Source organism: Salvelinus sp. IW2-2015, unplaced genomic scaffold (assembly GCF_002910315.2).
Source record: "Salvelinus sp. IW2-2015 unplaced genomic scaffold, ASM291031v2 Un_scaffold2919, whole genome shotgun sequence".
NCBI lineage: Eukaryota > Metazoa > Chordata > Actinopteri > Salmoniformes > Salmonidae > Salvelinus > Salvelinus sp. IW2-2015.
The window spans coordinates 3,624-10,092 of record NW_019944216.1 but is presented as its reverse complement, the minus strand read 5'-3'; the positions used below and the strand labels follow the sequence as shown (position 1 = coordinate 10,092).

The following is a 6,469-nucleotide window of genomic DNA, read 5'->3' as shown; positions in this document are numbered from 1 at the left end:
TTTGTGAAGTACACCAGTCCCTCCTGCAGCAAAGCACCCCCACAACATGATGCTGCCACCCCCATGCTTCACGGTTGGGATGGTGTTCTTCGGCTTGCAAGCCTCCCCCTTTTTCCTCCAAACATAATGATGGTCATTATGGCCAAACAGTTCTATTTTTGTTTCATCAGAACAGAGGACATTTCTCCAAAAAGTACAATATTTGTCCCCATTTGCAGTTGCAAACCATAGTCTGGCTTTTTTATGGCGGTTTTGGAGCAGTGGCTTCTTCTTGCTGACGGCCTTTCAGGTTATGTCGATAAGGACTTGTTTTACTGTGGATATAGTTACTTTTGTACCCGTTTCCTCCAGCATCTTCACAAGGTCCTTTGCTGTTGTTCTGGGATTGATTTGCACTTTTCACACCAAAGTAAGTTAATCTCTAGGAGACAGAACGTGTCTCCTTCCTGAGCGGTATGATGGCTGCGTGGTCCCATGGTGTTTATACTTGCGTACTATTGTTGTACAGATGAACGTGGTACCTTCAGGTATTTGACATTTCTCCAAAGGATGAACCAGACTTGTGGAGGTCTACCATTTCTGAGGTCTTGGCTGATTTCTTTTGATTTTCCCATGAGGTCAAACAAAGAGGCACTGAGTTTGAAGGTAGGCTTGAAATAAATCCACAGGTACACATCCAATTGACTCAAATTATGTCAATTAGCCTATCAGAAGCTTCGTAAAGCCATGACATCATTTTCTGGAAGCTGTTTAAAGGCACAGTCAACTTAGTGTATGTAAAATAATCTGTCTGTAAACAAATGTTGGAAAAATTACTCATGTCATGCTCTAAGTAGATGTCCTAACCGACTTGCTAAAATTCTAGTTTGTTTACAAGATATTTGTGGAGTGGTTGAAAAACGACTTTTAATGACTCCAACCTAAGTGTATGTAAACTTCCGACTTMAACTGTATATAAGACATGTTATGACATTGTCATTACAAATAACAAATATAAACCAATTACACTTATTCCCCCTCAAACTTTATTCAGGACATGCGTACATTAGCTTTCGGGACACAAATCATATTTCCATTGGACACAGAAACAGTAGAAAAAGACTTAATTGACCACTTCATTTGCCCTTTTTTATATGACCACTTAACGAATGTAAACAACCTTTCCAAAGACTGACTGAGTATACCGAGTTACAACACTGTTGAACAAGAACAACGTTAATGTTGTCGGTCTATTTGGGCGACAAAACAAAATGTCCGCTTTCTCAACCGGACCATGTAAAAGTACAAACGTGAAGTCTACAAAAGAGAAAGGAAATGGTAGAAAATTAAATAAAATCATTACAAATAAGAGTCAGGTTTTAAAAAAGCTAAAGACTTTTAAAACCACTGTTTATTGTTCACAGCTCCACGTATCCCTGTGTATCTTGGCTACAACGTGGGTGTTCAATAGCCTGGAATCCTGACCGCTATGCTCTGTTTCACCAAGTCAGTGGAGCATTCAGTATGGCTTAACCAGGCTAGGGTTTCAAAGCACCAGATGTTTCGTCTTTATATACAAAAATATAAAAGTCACACGATGACAGTGGAACATGGCTGTGTTATAAAGACAAAAACACAGATCCAGTGTACAGATGATATGGGCTTCCCTGTAACTCCTATATAGACATGAAGGATTGAATAAGTTCTTATTCTGACTGACTGACTAGAATGATTGGTGAAGTTCTTATCCTGACTGACTGACTGACTGACTAGAAGGATTGGTGATGTTCTTATTATGACTGACTGACTGAATAGAAGGATTGGTGAAGTTCTTATCCTGACTGACTGAATAGAAGGATTGGTGAAGTTCTTATTCTGACTGACTGACTAGAAGGATTGGTGAAGTTCTTATTCTGACTGACTGACTAGAAGGATTTGTGAAGTTCCTATTCTGACTGACTGACTAGAAGGATTGGTGAAGTTCTTATTCTGACCGACTGACTAGAAGGATTGGTGAAGTTCTTATTCTGACTGACTGAATAGAAGGATTGGTGAAGTTCCTATTCTGACTGACTGAATATACCATGGAAGCAAAGTTATTGCACCTGCATTGGGATAAAACATCAATAATAATAGTAAGACAAGTGTGACTAGAGGACTGTCCCTACAGTCTGTTCACAGTAACAGTAATACACACTTTTTTCCCTTGTTGTATTTGTAATGAGTAACGATGAAGAGGAAAAAGTCATGCATAACAGTAAGAGACGGTAAGATGAAGCCTAAATAGCCTACAGCCATGACTAAATAACAGCAGAGAGAGAGAGACAACAAGTTCCCGTTAGTCTGAAACGGCACTCTATTCCCTAGATAGTGCACTAGAGGACAAAAGTAGTGCGCTATCTAGGGAATAGAGTGCCATGTGGGACTCAACTGCAGAGTTTCTTAGAAGCACTGAAGCGAAAGCAGAAGCAGGCATCACTACGACGAGAGAGAGAGCTGAGAGGCATCCTGTGGTCTAAAGAAAACTACTTTCATCTACGACTCCTTTATCACCATGTTAGTAAAGCTATAGTGAAGACGAGGAGATGAGAGAGAGAGAGACGGTTATCTGACTGAGGAGACAGAGACTGTTTAAGGTGCATGCTACGGAGATCTGACAGGGGACAGTTGACTATTGATGGGTGATGAGATAAATTGATTGAGGAATTGATCACAATATTGATAAAGGATAACAGATCAAAGTACTAAGTTGGTGTGTCTACCATAGACATAGAATGACTGGTAACTACTAGTGGTAATTGTAGTTCTACTCTGTATACTGTTTTCCAGTTGTATCTGAGTAGAAGATTGCATGTTCATGGTTTCACTGTTGAGTTGAGTTCTGGAAGCCAGGTGAGATTTGTTTTGATCGACGGTAGTTGGTTGTTGCTACAGTAGTTGATGTATCGTTCTCCCTACAGCAGACGCGAGAGGAGCAAGGAGCTCCCGGGTTCACGACAGGGTGGTGATATTGGAGCGGCCACCGGGTGGCGCCACGATCCTCTGTGCTGAGCGTCGGGGGATGTGGTCGTCAATCTGAGTTCCTGTATCGGAGAGAACAAGAACAAAGACCCGTTACTAACAATTGAGTACATTTTGTGTTCTGATAGGGGTAAGGCAGTATAACTAGGATTTGAAATAACCATTGTACAGCTTCCCAAATCCCTGACCTTAGATGTAACTACCGCTATAATGTAGCTATGGCTATAATTGGTCCTGTGTGGTTCAACAGAGACAGTAAACAGAGCTAGAAGTTAGACCGTCATAAGACTGACAGGATAGACAGGACTCCCAATTAGAAAGATGATTGGCTGAAACAAGGAAATGGGAGTGAGATGGTCAGAGTGAGAGAGAAGGAGGGAGAGGGGAGGAAGACGTAGAGTGTGGAAGAGAGGGAGATGGGGGGGAGAGAGAGAGAAGGGAGAGAGAGAGATTAGGATGCTTATAGACAGAGACACTGAGAGAAAAGGAAGGACAAAGAAATATTGAAATAATAGAACCCTGACAGCAAGACAAAAGGAGACAGTTTCCTGTCTGGTACTTCCAGGTAGTGAAAGAGATCTTAATGAGAAGAACCCTGTATAAATAAAGGTTCAATTTAAAAAGTGAGGAGAAACATCCACACCCAGTAAAGAGTAGACAGCTTACCATACCGGATAGAGTGAAACCAGACCGGTGCAGGTCCCTGGTGGGGCCGAGGGGGCCCTTCCCTGGGCACTGGGGGCCCCTGCTGGAGGGAGTGGCCGGCACTGACTTAGTCATGCTGATGACTCATGGACCGGTCATCATAGTTCCCTCGGGGGACGCCACGGGCATCAGCCATCTGAAGAGGGAGGATAATGTCATGTTAAGGATAATGTAGATCATCAACCATTTGGAGAGAATGTCATGTTAAGGATAATGTAGATCTTCAACCATCTGGAGAGAATGTCATGTTAGGATAATGTAAATCATCAACCATCTGGGAGAGAATGACATGTTAGGATAATGTAAATCATCAACCATCTGGAGAGAATGTCATGTTAGGATAATGTAGATCCCCAGCCATCTGGAGAGAATGTCATGTTAGGATAATGTAAATCATCAACCATCTGGAGAGAATGTCATGTTAGGATTAATGTAGATCATCAACCATCTGGAGAGAATGTCATCTTAGGATAATGTAAATCACCAGCCATCTGGAGAGAATGTCATCTTAGGATAATGTAAATCACCAGCCATCTGGAGAGAATGTCATGTAAAGGATCATTTAAATCATCAACCATCTGGAGAGAATGTCATGTAAAGGATAATGTAATTAAGAGGATAATGTAGCCTTCATCATAAAACATTTGGTCACCTGTTAAAAAGGGATTTACTGTATAATATACAGYAAGTAAAGGGTTGGAAGAGAGTTATGCCACATTTGTCAAAGCACAAGTTGCGATGGACTTTTATACTATCACACTCTGTTACTCTGCGTAGCCATTAGCCGTTAGCCGTTATCCGTTAGCGTTTAAATTGCTGCAAGTGCACTTCAAAAGCACAGTTTCTTTAAAACCTAATGTGGTAGAGTTTCAGGCCTCTGTCTGTAAAGTGTACCTCTCGCATTAGGTGACTTCTGCAACAGGATAATGACAGGGCCATTTAGGGATGGATTGTTCTTGTTCSTCTKTAGCTCTCAGCTCTTACCCTTCACTGGTTCTCTGATTTCATCTCTTACTCTGCTGCGGGCTTTGAGAAATTATACAACTGAATGGTGGCAAAAGCTTTAACACAATGAAATGTCCCTCTTGCTTCAAGTGAGATCTGCAACACGRTAATGACAAGGACATTTAACACCCCTACTGCTCCTCTTTTTGGACAGAACATCTKTGTCCTCAWTAGCCCATTCAATTCCCAACCTGGCCCCATTCCATCATGGCCACCTAATCATCCCCTTCGTTCCTAATTGGGGTATATCACTCCTCACCTCTACACCATGTTAGCTGATGATTGGTAAACCTTTTGGCACAAAATGGTCACATGAACTACTTAAGTGGATGCCACACATTGGTGGTGGATGAGGTGAGTTCTCCCTTACTATGTAAAGCTCTTTGAGTACCTCAGTAGGTAAAAAGGCGCTACATTAATCCAATCTAATATAATTTGTATTAGCCGTTAGCTCCTAGCTCTTACCCTGCTTCTGTAATTTATCCCACCTGCTCCTTTTTTTGTTGGTACTGTATGTCAATTTTCTCACCAGCTCTTACCCTGCTAGCATTAGCCCCTAGCTCTTACCCTGCTAGCATTAGCCCCTAGCTCTTACCCTGCTAGCATTAGCCCCTAGCTCTTACCCCCCTGCTGTGCTTTTACCCTGCTAGCATTAGCCCCTAGCTCTTACCCTGCTAGCATTAGCCCCTAGCTCTTACCTGCTGTGTTTACGTGCAAGCATTAGCCCCTAGCTCTTACCCTGGATAGCATTAGCAGCTAGCTCCCACCTGCCTGTGCTTTTACCCTGCAGCATATAGCCCCTAGCTCTTACGCTGCAAGCATTAGCCCTAGCTCTTACCCTGATAGCATTAGCCACCTAGCTCTTCCCTGCTGTGCTTTTACCCTGCAGCATTAGCCCCTAGCGCTTACCCTGCTAGCATTAGCCCTAGCTCTTACCCTGCCTGTGCTTTTACCCTGCAAGCATTAGCCCTAGCTCTTACCCTGATAGCATTAGCAGCTAGCTCCCACCCTGCTGTGCTTCTTACCCTGCAAGCATTAGCCCCTAGCTCTTACGCTGCAAGCATTTAGCCCCTAGCTCTTATCCTGCTAGCATTAGCTCCTAGCTCTTCCCTCTTAGCATTAGCCCTAGCTCTTACCCTGCTGCATTAGCCCTAGCTCTTACCCTGATAGCATTAGCCGCTAGCTCCCACCCTGCTGTGCTTTTACCCCGCAAGCATTAGGCCCTAGCTCTTACCCTGCAAGCATTAGCCCCTAGCTTTACCCTGGTTAGCCTCATCTTTCTTCTCTTACCTTGCTGCGTGCTTTGATCCTCTTGTAGACGTAGTCAGGGTAAGCTTTCCTGGGTACGAAGCGTCCAGACCCTCTGTGACGTTCAGCTTGCCCCTCCAGGACGATCTTCCCTGGCTGATCACCACCACCGGGGCGCCCCTGCCCTCCATGCGCCTCAAAATGTTCATCTCCACTGTCTGGAGACACACACTAGGACAGAATAATGAACATCCAGCTCAGACATGATATCATCATCATCATCATCATCATCACACCCTAGACAGACGGACAAAACTCCTCCCTGACAGACGGACAGACAAAACTCCTCCCTGACAGACGGACGGACAAAAATCCTCCCTGACAGACGGACAGACAAAACTCCTCCCTGACAGAGAGAAAAGACAAAACTCCTCCCTGACAGAGAGAAAGACAAAACTCCTCCCTGACAGAGAGACAGGCAGACAGACAGACAGACAAAACATTTACATTT

General features: G+C 43.5%; 1 long non-coding RNA gene across 1 annotated transcript; it reads right to left on the bottom strand.

Moving 5' to 3' along the window:
* Positions 1–1,002: 1,002 nt before the first annotated feature.
* On the bottom strand, positions 1,003–6,088 carry LOC112074991 (uncharacterized). Its single transcript, XR_002894892.2, has 3 exons — positions 6,001–6,088; positions 3,672–3,841; positions 1,003–3,062 (listed from the first exon to the last, which is right to left on the bottom strand). It is a non-coding gene; the product is annotated as an uncharacterized lncRNA (long non-coding RNA).
* Between the last annotated feature and the right edge of the window lie 381 nt (positions 6,089–6,469).